This window comes from Mobula hypostoma, chromosome 2, assembly GCF_963921235.1.
Source record: "Mobula hypostoma chromosome 2, sMobHyp1.1, whole genome shotgun sequence".
Taxonomy (NCBI): Eukaryota; Metazoa; Chordata; class Chondrichthyes; order Myliobatiformes; family Myliobatidae; genus Mobula; species Mobula hypostoma.
The window spans coordinates 8,706,649-8,719,612 of NC_086098.1; the positions used below are offsets into that span (position 1 = coordinate 8,706,649).

The following is a 12,964-nucleotide window of genomic DNA, read 5'->3' on the forward strand; positions in this document are numbered from 1 at the left end:
CTTTTGGTCCATCAGGTCAGCTCCACCATTTCTTCATGGCTGGTACATTTCTTCTCAGCCCAATCTCCTGCCTTCCTCCACCCTCCCCCCCCCCCCACCCGTATCTCTTCATGCCCTGACCAATCAAGAATCTATCAACTTCTGCCTTAAATATACATAAAAACTTGGCCTCTGGTCAACGTGTCCTCTGGTCTTAGAATCTCCCACCATAGGAAACTGCCTCTCCACATCCACACTATCAAGGCCTTTCACCATTCGATAGGTTTCAATGGGGTCACTCCTCATTCTTTTGAATTCCCGTGAGGACAGGCCCAGAGACATAAAACGCTCTTCAGATGATAAGCCATTAATCCTGAAATAATTTTTGTGAACCTCCTTTGAACCCTCTCTAATTATGGCATATCCTTTCTGTAATATATGGATCAGTTTCTTTTTGGGCAATGACCCTCCCCCGCCAAATTCTGTTGTGATTCATTCAAGTGCCTGATCTTGTCTGCACAAGCGCTGTTGTCTATGCATGTGTATTGTTTTCTCTGTCTCGCTGCAATGTGAATACACCAGTTAAAGCCATCTCCTGCGTATGTGCTTTTATTTAATCAATATGTAGTTGAGCAGAGACATAACAAATTGGCGACGAGAACGCACCTGAATGTCAGACAGTATCATAAACTGCATCAACACATGAGGAACAGTGAATGATGCACTGAATTTAAAGTGAAAATAGCATGCCGATGGCTTCAGTTGGGAAAGTTGACGAATTTGATGATGCTAATGAAGACTGGGAGTCATATATCAAGGGAATTGAACTGTGTTGTAATGCGAACAAGGTAGAGGAGCAATAGAAAGCCCTGATGCTTCTTGGCTTAATAGATGCAAGCACGTACATTTATGCAACACTCACAAAATGCTGGAGGAACTCAGCAGACCAGGCAGTAGCTTTGGAGTCGTCAGCTTTTTTTCTTCCAGTCCTGCTGAGGGTTTTGGCCCGAAACGTTGACTATACTTTTTTCAATAGATGCTGCCTGGCCTGCTGAGTTCCTCCAGCATTTTGTGTGTATTGCTCAGATTTCCAGCATCTGCAGATTTTCCCTTGTTTATGTACAGTTATGCAACTTCGTAACCCCTGAAAAGCCAGCAAGCAAGAAGTTGGATGAAGTTGTTACAATTTTACAAAATCACTTGTAATTGTTGAGAGATTTAGATTGTACAAAAGGAACCAGTCAAAAGATGAAAATATTTCTGAATACATTACAGAACTGTGCAAACTTTCCCAGTACTGTGACTTTAGAGATGGACTCTCTGATGCATTAAGGGGCAGGCTTGTATGTGGCATGCATGTTCAAAGCACTCAAAAGAAGCCATTATCCAAAAGAGACCTAACCTTAGAACAGACATTGACTATTGCAATATCATTAGAGACTCCAGCAAAGGATGCAGTAGAACTACAGAAAAGGAGATTAGAAAGTGAAATGCACAAAATTTCCCTAAATGGTGTAAACAGCCAGATGTGGCAAGTCCTCTCATGATGCAACTGACTGTTGGTTCAAAGAAAAAGCCTGCAAAAAGTGTCACAGGCAAGGTCACTGAGAGAGTGTGCAAGGCAAACAAAAAATACAACTGAGTGAAAGGTCTCAAACACAAAACTGAACAAATGCATAAAGTTACCGAATGTAAAGCAAAGTCAGACAACATAGGGACTGACAGGAACTGCAGGGTTTTACTGAAGCAGATCACAGTACAGTATGGATCACAATAGATGTGTCCGGTGTAAAACTGAAGCTGGAGCTGGATGCTTGGTCAGCTTTGTCTCAGTGATGTTAAAGACCCACACAGGCAAAAAAGTGTCTCTTAAAGGCAAACTAAAGGTAAATGTGACGTGTGGAAGCCACACACAGCAGTTAGAGCTTTATGTATTGAAAAGTGGAGGGCCATCACTTTTTGGATGTAAGTGGTTGAGAAAAATCCAACTAGACTTGATGCTCAATCAAAGCTCTCACTGTGGCGTCAACAGGCGACTGCAGTCCAAATGGTAACACTAACCAGAGGCTGTCACAGCTGCTTAACACAAATGAGAAGGTGTTTGAGAAGGGAATAGATAAACCGATTGAAGACTTGGCCAAAAGCTATTTGGGATACCAAAAGTTCAAAATGCACCCCGACAGGCAGTGTTATACCTGTAGAAGTGACCATCTTCGCCGCGGCAAAGAGTACCTGTTGACTTTGCTGGGCCATTCATGGACTCCATGTTCTGATTGCTGTGGACAAATCACCTGCCAAACCCGATGCCACTCCACAGGTCCAGAGGTGGTATCCTGAAAGAAACAGAGCGCCACCCATAAGACTGAATGTTTAGAACTGCGAAGTTACTTATGGACTGGTATTGTGAAAACATGCTTACTTGGAATATGGGTTTATGAAAGGGAAATTGAATACTTTGTACTATACAGTTTTATGTTGCATTTAATCTAAAGGGGGAGGAAATATAATGTATGGATCTATTTCTTTTAGAGCAATGACCCCCCCCCCCCGGCCCCCCAGCATTACGTATTGATCTGTTATCATTGCTGTGTTCGAAGAATCAGAATCAGGTTTATTATAGAAACATAGAAACATAGAAAATAGGTGCAGGAGTAGGCCATTCGGCCCTTCGAGCCTGCACCGCCATTTATTATGATCATGGCTGATCATCCAACTCAGAACCCAGCCTTCCCTCCATACCCCCTGACCCCTGTAGCCACAAGGGCCATATCTAACTTCCTTTTAAACATAGCTAATGAACTGGCCTCAACAGTTTGCTGTGGCAGAGAATTCCACAGATTCACCACTCTCTGTGTGAAGAAGTTTTTCCTAACCTCGGTCCTAAAAGGCTTCCCCTCTATCCTCAAACTGTGACCCCTCGTTCTAGACCTCCCCAACATCGGGAACAATCTTCCTGCATCTAGCCTGTCCAATCCCTTTAGGATCTTATACGTTTCAATCAGATCCCCCCTCAATCTTCTAAATTCCAACGAGTACAAGCCCAGTTCATCCAGTCTTTCTTCATATGAAAGACCTGCCATCCCAGGAATCAATCTGGTGAACCTTCTTTGTACTCCCTCTATGGCAAAGATGTCTTTCCTCAGATTAGGGGACCAAAACTGCACACAATACTCCAGGTGTGGTCTCACCGGCATGTGACGTGAAATTTGTTAACTTAGCAGCAGCAGTTCAATGCAATACATAATCCAGCAGAGAGAGAAAAAATAATAATAATAAATAAAATAAAACATAATAATAAATAAACAAGTAAATCAATTGCATGTATTGAATAGATTTAAAAATGTGCAAAAACAGAAATACTGTACACTAAAAAAAGTGAGGTAGTGTCCAAAGCTTCAATGTGCATTTAGGAATCTGATGGCAGAAGGGAAGAAGCTGTTCCTGAATCGCTGAGTATGTGCCTTCAGGCTTCTGTACCTCCTACCTGATGATAACCATGAGAAAAGGGCATGCCCTGGGTGCTGGAGGCCCTTAATAATGGACACTGCCTTTCTGAGACACCCCTCCCTAAAGATGTCCTGGATACTTTGTAGGCTAGTGCCCAAGATGGAGCTGACTAGATTTACAACCTTCTGCAGCTTCTTTTGGTCCTGTGCTCTAAACGCTACATATCAGACAGTGATGCAGCCTGTCAGAATGCTCTCCACGGTACAACTATAGAAGTTTTTGAATGTATTTGTTGACATGCCAAATCTCTTCAAACTCCTAATAAAGTATAGCCGCTGTCTTGCCTTCTTTATGATTACATCGATATGTTGGGACCAGGTTAGATCCTCAGCGATCTTGACACCGAGGAACTTGAAACTGCTCACTCTCTAATTTTCTAATTCTACTACATCTAAGGTATTGACCGTTGCTACCCCTTATGCGCAACCTGCTCCCACTAATTCCAATAGTCTTCTCTTCCTTCTATTTTTCACTGGTTTAAACTCACTTCTGCTTAGTTGTCTCCTGAGGAGGGAGTAAATAATCGTTCCATTGCAGGTGAGCACCATTCAGGCACCATTATTTCAGTAAGATTAAAGATTATCTGCAGATGCTGGTACCCTGGTACCAATGTGACAAATTCCCCTGTATCTTCTAACAGTATTGGGGAGAGTTTAAACTAGAATTGCTGGGGAGGTGAGAACAGAACTGAAGAGATGGAGGAAAGAGAGGTTGGCTCACAAATAGAGAAAGCTTGAAGACACTGTGAGAGGGAGGACAGGCAGGTGATAGAGAAGGAATGTTTTCAGACCGATGGCTTGAGATTTTAATGCAAGGAGTATGATGAACAAAGCAGGTGGGCTTCTATTTTAATGCAAGAAGTATTATGAATAAAGTGGATGAGCTTAGAGCATGAATCAGTACTTGGGGCTATAGTGTTGTGGCCATTACAAAGGCTTGAATGGGTCAGGGGCAGGAATGGTTACTTCGAGTGCTAGGCTTTAGAAGTTTCAGAAAGGACAGGGAGGGAGGCAAAACAGGTGGGGCATGGCACTGTTGATCAGAGATAGTGTCATGGCTGCAGAAAAGGAGGAAGTCATGGACGGATTGTCTATGGAGTCTCTGTGGGTGGAAGTTAGGAACAGGAATGGGTCAATAACTCTACTGGTTGTATTTTATAGACCACCCAATAGTAACGGGGACATCAGGGAGCAGATAGGGAGACAGATTCTGGAAAAGAGTAATAACAACAGGGTTGTTGTGGGAGATTTTAATTTCCCAAATATTGATTGGCATGTCCCTAGAGCGAGGGGTTTAGATGGGGTAGAGTTTGTTAGGTGTGTTTAAGAAGGTTTCTTGACACAATATGTAGATAAGCCTACAAGAGGAGAGGCTGTACTTGATCTGGTATTGGGAAATGAACCTGGCCAGTTGTCAGGTCTCTCAGTGGGAGAGCATTTTGGAGACAGTGATCACAATTCTTTCTCCTTTACCATAGCATTGGAGAGGGATAGGAACAGACAAGTTAGGAAAATGTTCAATTGGAGTAAGGGGAACTATGAGGCTATCAGACAGGAACTTGGAAGCATAAATTGGGAACTGATGTTCTCAGGAAAACATACGGAAGAAATGTGGGAAATGTTCAGGGGATATTTGCATGGAATTCTGCATAAGTATGTTCCAATAAGACAGGGAAAGGGTGGTAGGGTACAGGAACCATGGGATACAAAGGCTGTTGTAAATCTAGTCAAGAAGAAAATAAGAGCTTACGAAAGGTTCAAAAACCTAGGTAATGATCAAGATCTGGAAGATTATAAAGTGAGCAGGAAGGAGCTTAAGAATGAAATTAGGAGAGCCAGAGGGGCCATGAGAAGGCCTTGGCGGACAGGATTCAGGAAAACCCCAAGGCATTCTACAAGTATGTGAAGAGCAAGAGGATAAGATGTGAGAGAATAAGACCAATCAAGTGCGACAGTGGAAATGTGTGTATGGAGCTGGAGGAGACAGCAGAGGTACTTAATCAATATTTTGCTTCAGTGCTGACTACTGAAAAGAATCTTGGTGATTGTAGAGATGGCTTGCAGCAGACTGAAAAACTTGATCATGTGGATATTATGGAAGAAGATGTGCTAGAGCTTTTGGAAAGCATCAAGTTGGATAAGTCACCAGGACCGGATGAGATGTACCCCAGGCTACTGTGGGAAGCAAGGGAAGAGATTGCTGAGCCTCTGGCGATGATCTTTGTATCATCAATGGGGACGGGAGAGGTTCTGGAGGATTGGAGGGTTGCGGATGTTGTTCCCTTATTCAAGAAAGGAAATAGGTCGTCCAGGAAATTATAGACCAGTAGGCCTTACCTCAGTGGTTGGTAAGTTGATGGAGAGGATCCTGAGAGGCTGGATTTATGAACATTTAGAGAGGCATAATATGATTAGGAATAGTCAGCATGGCTTTGTCAAAGACATGTCATGCCTTATGAGCCTGACAGAGTTTTTTGAGGATTTGACTAAACATATTGATGAAGGTATATGGATTTCATCAAGGCATTTGATAAGGTACTGCATGCAAGGCTTATTGAGAAAGTAAGGAGGTATGGGATCCAAGGGGACATTGCTTTATGGACCCAGAACTGGGTTTGCCCACAGAAGCCAAACAGTGGCTGTAGACGGATCATATTCTGCATGGAGGTCAGTGACTAGTGGTGTGCCTCAGGGATCTGTTCTGGGACCCCTACTCTTCGTGATTTTTATAAATGACCTGGATGAAGAAGTGGAGGGATGAGTTAGAAAATTTACTGATGACACAAAGGTTGGAGGTGTTTAGATAGTGTGGAGGGCTGTCAGAGTTTACAGCGGGACAATATGATGGCAAAATATAGTATTAATGGTAAGACTCTTGGCAGTGTGGAGGATCAGAGGGATCTTGGGGTCCGAGTCCATAGGACACTCAAAGCTGCTACGCAGGTTGACTCTGTGGTTAAGAAGGCATACAGTGCATTGGCCTTCATCAATTGTTGGATTGAGTTTAGGAGCCGAGAGGTAATGTTGCAGCTATATGAGACCCTGGTCAGACCCCACTTGGAGTACAGTGATTAGTTCTGGTCACCTCACTACAGGAAGGATGTGGAAGCTACAGAAAGAGTGCAGAGGAGATATACAAGGATGTTGCCTGGATTGGGGAGCATGCCTTATGAGAATAGGTTGAGTGAATTCGGCCTTTTCTCCTCGGTGCGACGGAGGATGAGAGGTGACCTGACAGAGGTGTATAAGATGATGAGAGGCATTGATCATGTGGATTGTCAGAGGCTTTTTCCCAGGACTGAAATGGCTAGCACGAGAGGGCAAAGTTTTAGGATGCCTGGAAGTAGGTACAGAGGAGATGTTGGGTAAGTTTTTTACGCCGAGAGTGGTGAGTGCGTGGAATGGGCTGCCGATGACAGTGGTGGAGGCGAATATGATAGGGTATTTTGAGAAACTCCTGGATAGGTACATGGAGCTTAGAAAAATAGAAGGCTATAGGTAACCCTAGGTAATTTCTAAGGTAAGGACATGTTCGGCACAGCATTGTGGGCAAAAGGGCCCGTATTGTGCTGTAGGTTTTCTATGTTTTTAATAATCCGACCCCGTTTGTGTTATGCTGAGTTACTACATTTTGCGCTGGTTTAGTTTTAGGTAATTGGGGTTGTGGAGTCAATTTTCTGGTAGTTTTGGAAAACCTGAAAGAGCCCTGACAGAAGCTCTTACCCATGTCCCTTAGTGTCCTTTCCATTCTACTCTCCCTATGTACTATATCCTCCTGTGAACAGTTTATCACAATAGAAGCAACCTTCGAGAAGCACTTGATGTGACCACCCCAATCAATACGTCTCTTGTGTAGATCACTTGCCCACTCAATATTCACATGAGTCTAATTCCACAGAACTGTAATCTTACCATGGCCATGGCCATTATCACCTGAAGGTTGCTCAATAATTAGGTCTAAAACTAACTTACGATTATCCGATCTGGGTTACTAAACAATGTCACCTCTAGAATTTTATTACATAGGAATTGTACCTTTGTAGCCTCTGGAATATTTAAGGTTTTATCCATGCACATCAAACCATCTGCTTCAGCGAAATGCAAATTCAGATCATTTATTTCTCCCACATGTGCCTTTATTGCCTGTGTCCAGTGAGAAAAATTATTCTTGATTACTGAATGTTCTTCATAAAATGAAGTCATTGTTGACACGTCCGTCTGTTTTTTTTTAACCCATCCAGTCTAGGCTCCCAGTTGTCTTTGGACTCAAGCCACCTTTCTTTACAAGTTTTTTTACAAAACTCCACTGAGAAAATGGAAAAACTCAAAATATCCGAACCTGCTTCTCAGTTTTTTTGCACTACCTTATTTTCCCTTTTCTATTTTCTATTTATGACTTATAATTTAAATTTTTAATACTTACTATCGATTTGTACTCCAGGGAGCACGAAGAGCAGAATCAAATATCTCTGTGATGATTGTACGCTCTGGTATCAATTGTTTGGTGACAATAACGTATAAATTATAAACTCTTTGGTCAGATCTGTTGCCATCTTCTTGGAACAGCTTTTCTATCTTCAAATCTTCCAAATCAGAACTACCATGTGCATCGATTGTCAAGTCTCCAAAATTGGAACCATTATGTACATTAATTGTTACATGCCAGTGATGATAATTTTCTTGCTTCTCCCCACCAATTTCAACTGGTTGATGCGGGACCATTCACTGTTATCTGGAGAAATCAGTACCCTGTATACTGATGGGCTTGCTTTGTCTGTGATTTCATAGAGCCCTGCAAACCTTGGATTTAAAAATGAAGTGGGTTGGTGCATTATAATCAACACTCATTGTCCTGGGCTTAATTCTATGGGACTGACTTTTGAGTCAAAGTAGGCTTTACTCTGTTGCTTCTTCTTTCCTAGTTGATGGGCTGCCACACAATTGGCCTCCTTCACTGTCTTTTATCAACTGTTGTACCCACTTTTCTGACACAATCCCACCTATTTCAGGTTCTGACAAAGCAAATCCTAACAACTCCTCCAAACCTCTCATATCTCTCCCAGTCATGAGTTTATTGGGGTGTAACCTGCTGATGATGCCACAGTATTCCTTACCTTCATCGGTACACAAGGCAAAACTACCTTCCCTGTTGTCCCATTTTGTTGCTCCATTTTGCCCATCATTACTTTTTTAAATGTTCAACTAATCCTTTCCACAATTCCACTAGACTGTGGTCTATAGAGTGTATGAAAACTTTGCTTAATCCCTAAAAATGTCATGACATTTTGCATTATCTGGGCTGTAAAATGTGTGCCTTGATCTGGCTCTATACTCGGAGGTAATCCCCAACCCTTTCCAATAAAATTTTTGTGGTTGCTTTAGCTGTGTTATTCTTAGTCGGAAAAGCTTCCATCCTTTGTTGAAAGTAGCAACTACTACAAGAATATCTTTGTACCCTCCTGGGTCCAACATAATCTATCTGCAAATTAGTCCATTGGTCTGGTTCCTGGCTCCTTCCTGTACATTTCTGTCAGGATTATATTGTGCATGGATCAAGCAATTCTTGATATAGTGTTTCATATTGCCCTTCATCCTAGGTCACCAACAGACCCCCTTTATCTTTTCCAGGGTGCTTTTGGCTCCCTGGTGCCCCCATAAATCATGGTACCAGTGGATCATCTGATTTCTTCCTCCCACTGGGACCACATACCTTCTTTCATATAGGACTACTCCAGCCTTAACACGTACATCCTTGTACATTTCTGATTCTGCTCCTCTGTTAAATCCATAACCTTAACCTGTTATTCCTTCTCCCTTCCCATCTCCCCAGTCTGCGGCTGCCACTGCTGCCCATTTAAAGCACCTTGCTTCACTAACTCATCAGCCTTCCTATTCCCCCCGGGGGACAATTTTGAGTGGACTTTCACCTTTATGACTCCATATTCTTTCCCCTTTGCTTCTTCATTTACATACCACAACAGAGCAGCAGATGGGGAGGGGCTTTCCGTCAGCTGAAACAACCCCTCTTGCTTCTCAGAGGCAAATGTTCTGTAAGGCTCTTACAAACATACGTACCATCAGAGTCAGACGGAAAGCATTTACCACAGTTGCCAATTCTGCTGCCTGTTCACTCATGGTTTTGGGTAGCTTTAAAGCCACACTAAACCTTCCCTGGCCATGTTCATCCTCAACATATATGCCACACCTAGTTCTCCTCTCACCATCCTGTACTGATGAGGTCCATCTACAAACATTTTAAAATAGGGTTTTTTCCTTCTACATTGATCTGCCTCTACCCCCTTCTTTTTGCTTTGATACAAGTGGGCCCCTGGGATCATTTGCTATTATAACCTGACAATCATATTCACCTTTTTGGTATACCAGGTTGTCACCTAACATAGAGATGGTAGTTACCTGATTTAGTTATATTTCTCCCTTGCAACAACAATGTCTATCTAGCAATTCCATTTTGGCTTCCTGAACCATCTTTAATCCTTCCATCTAGTAATAATTGTAGGAAGGTGTGTTCTGTCACTATTGTGAGTGGATTAAGTGCCACTATTGCCCAGAAAACACCTCACAAGTGTTTTTCACGTACAGTAGAACAAGTAGAACATTGATCTACAGGTGAGAGCATGCAAGAAGCATATACTACTGGTCTTATCTTCCCGTGCGTCTCCTGTAACAGCACTGCTGAGAGAGGGTGGCAGCAGTTGTGGCCAATGAGGATGGCTCATTCGGATTTGGGGGATTTAGAGCAGGTGCAGAGGCCAACGCTTGCTTCAGGGCTGTAATGACTTGGGTGTGCTCTGATTTCCATTCCCACCCAACATTCTTTTTCAGTAACTCCATTCAGTAACCTTCATGGAAAATCTATCAGTGTAATCCCTACAGTATCTTACCGTCCCCAGAAAGGACCTCAGGTCTTTCACATCTTGGGGAATAGGCAGTTTCATAACTGATACTACTCTTCCCTTGTCAATTTCTTTTTTCCCGGTGTCAAAATCATCCCCAAATAACTAACCTCTCGTTTCATCACCTGTGCTTTTTTAGGGTTTACCTTTAGTCCCATTGCATGTAATAATTACAGCAGTTCTATCAATAACTGATAATGTTCCTGCTTGGTTTCAGTCTGCAGAAGTAGATCATGTATGTATTGAACCAGGCACTCAGGCTTTGAAAACAGTTTTAATCCTCCCCCAAGATGCTGGTAAAATATAGGTTGGGTATTATGGAACCCCTGTAGTAGGGCAGTCCACGTATACTGCTGTACCTGAAAGGTAAATGCAAACTTGTACTGACTCTCTCTTTCTAGTGGGGACAGATAAAAATCCATTATTTGTGTCTAAGACTAAAACCGTTGAGCTCTTTAACTCTGTTTAACCACTGTCTCCAGCTCAGTTGCTACACTTGGGGCTGTTAACAGGGTTTCTTTATTCAGTTCTTGATAGTCTGTTGTCAGTCTCCAACTACCATCTGGTTTCCTCACTGGCCATATGGGCGAGTTATTAGTGGAGACTATTGGCCTCAGTACCCCTTGTTGTACCAAACTTTGAATTACCTTACCTACATTTTCCTCTGCTTTCTTGGGAAACCCATTTTGCTTCTGTGGTTTGGTGTCTGGACCTTGTATGCACACAATGCCAGCTATCTTTCCGCAGTCATACTTGTACCGTGCAAATGCCCCTGGGTTCTGTGCAATGTATTGCTGTACCGTGTGATCATTGCTCATCCCCTCTGGCTTATCCACATATTCTATCCTGATCGTCACCGACTGGAATCTGTCTGTGGCATATGTCATTCATACCAGTTGGCATCCGCCAAATCATATAGTTAACTGGGTCAAAACAAAGCCCCGCTTTGGCCATGTAATCAGTCCCCAGTATATGTTCCTGTTCCATGGGTAATTCAGCTAGCACTACTGAATGTTCTAATGCTGTCTCCTATTCTGACTTCTAAGGGTGCACTCACATGTCCAACTTGTGAATGTCCTATAAATCCACTTAAGATAATTTTACGTTGTATTTCCCAATTTGTGTTAGTTACATTAGTGGTGTTGACGATGGTTCGGGATTGTCCAGTGCCCCATTAAAAAAGTAACAGTGCAGCCTCTGACCCTACCATTCACTAGAGGTCTTTCCATCTTACCCCACCTTGCGTCACACACCCATGTTGGTGAGGTCTGACACCATCATTGATGTTGGGGTGCTATCCCCTAGATGGCGATGTCCCCACCGCATTGTTTTGTGGGCCTGATCTATCCGGCCCCTCGAAAGTCAAAGCTCCCTGCTCTACTCTCCCACTTCGCAGGTTTGGACATTCTCTCTTGAGATGCCCCTCTTGACTACAGTTATAGCATTTAAATATTCCACCTCCAATTCTCCCTGGTTCCCGACACTGTTACATTTCCTCGTCACGGGAGGCTTTTGGGTGGTACCCCACCCTCACTTCTCCAGGCAGCTGCCTGATCTCCAACAGCCAGCGCCTTCCCATTAGCGGGTTTATTTGGCCTTTGTATCTTCTTTTCCTGTGCCCTACTCATTTTTCTCTGTTTCCATGCCTCATTGTGGGTAGGTTCAGTGGGATCAAACATTTGTAATACCTTTTTGGATTCATCGGTAGAGTGAGACACCAATGTCCTTAACCACCTATTTGAGGGCTCTGGTCCTAAGTGGTCTCAATCTAATGCTGTTCCATAAACTCCCTGGAACACAGTCCATAAACGGGAAGCAAGTGCAGTGGGATGTTCACTCTGGTAACATTTGGCTAGTGTGTCTACCGGGCCCCTCTGTTAACACCCATAGCAATCAATATTGCATTCTTTAATTCCTCATTTGTTCCCCCACCTTATTGTTGTATATCTGGCAAAGCTGAGGGTATATTTGGATGTAAGCAGGTTATATTCAATTTCCTTTCCTCGGTGTCATCTAGGCCGTGTATTAGTCCCTGATGACTAGTTACTTGAAACTGTTCCTGAGGGTCATCTCTGAACCCATATATCCCCGTATCCTTAGCAATATATCTCAGCTGCTGTACTCCAAACAGAGTATTGTATGTTGTATTCTGGTTTTGATTTCCTGCCTTGGCTCCTCAGAGTAACTGGGGTGGGGTGGGGGGGAGAGGTTCAGTGGAACCAACGATTCCTTAGCATTGTATGCTGGCAGCGTATCCTCAGGAAAAGGCAGTTCATCAGTATCATAACTATGTCTGGTTGATCATCTGCTAAATTGTTCTAATCTATATCTGCATATTCACTCTCCTCCCCGCTTTCAGATCCAAAAGCACATATTATTCCTCTCTGTGCAGCAAGTTGGCCCTACAGCTTTCATTTCGTATGTTTTAAACTCTTTGTATGATCACCCGTATTACTTCTTTTTTCAGAAATTGATTTCTGTATCACATTTATAGCTGCTTTTAAACCACTGCATGTTGGCGCGTGGCCAAGTGGTTAAGGAGTCGGTCTAGTGATCTGAAGGTCG

General features: G+C 43.0%; 1 protein-coding gene across 4 annotated transcripts in view; it reads left to right on the top strand.

The window, feature by feature from the left end:
- The window catches only part of map3k7 (mitogen-activated protein kinase kinase kinase 7), a 167,986-nt gene that overhangs the window by 51,072 nt on the left and 103,950 nt on the right, over positions 1-12,964 (top strand). The gene's annotated exons all lie outside the window — the stretch shown is intronic.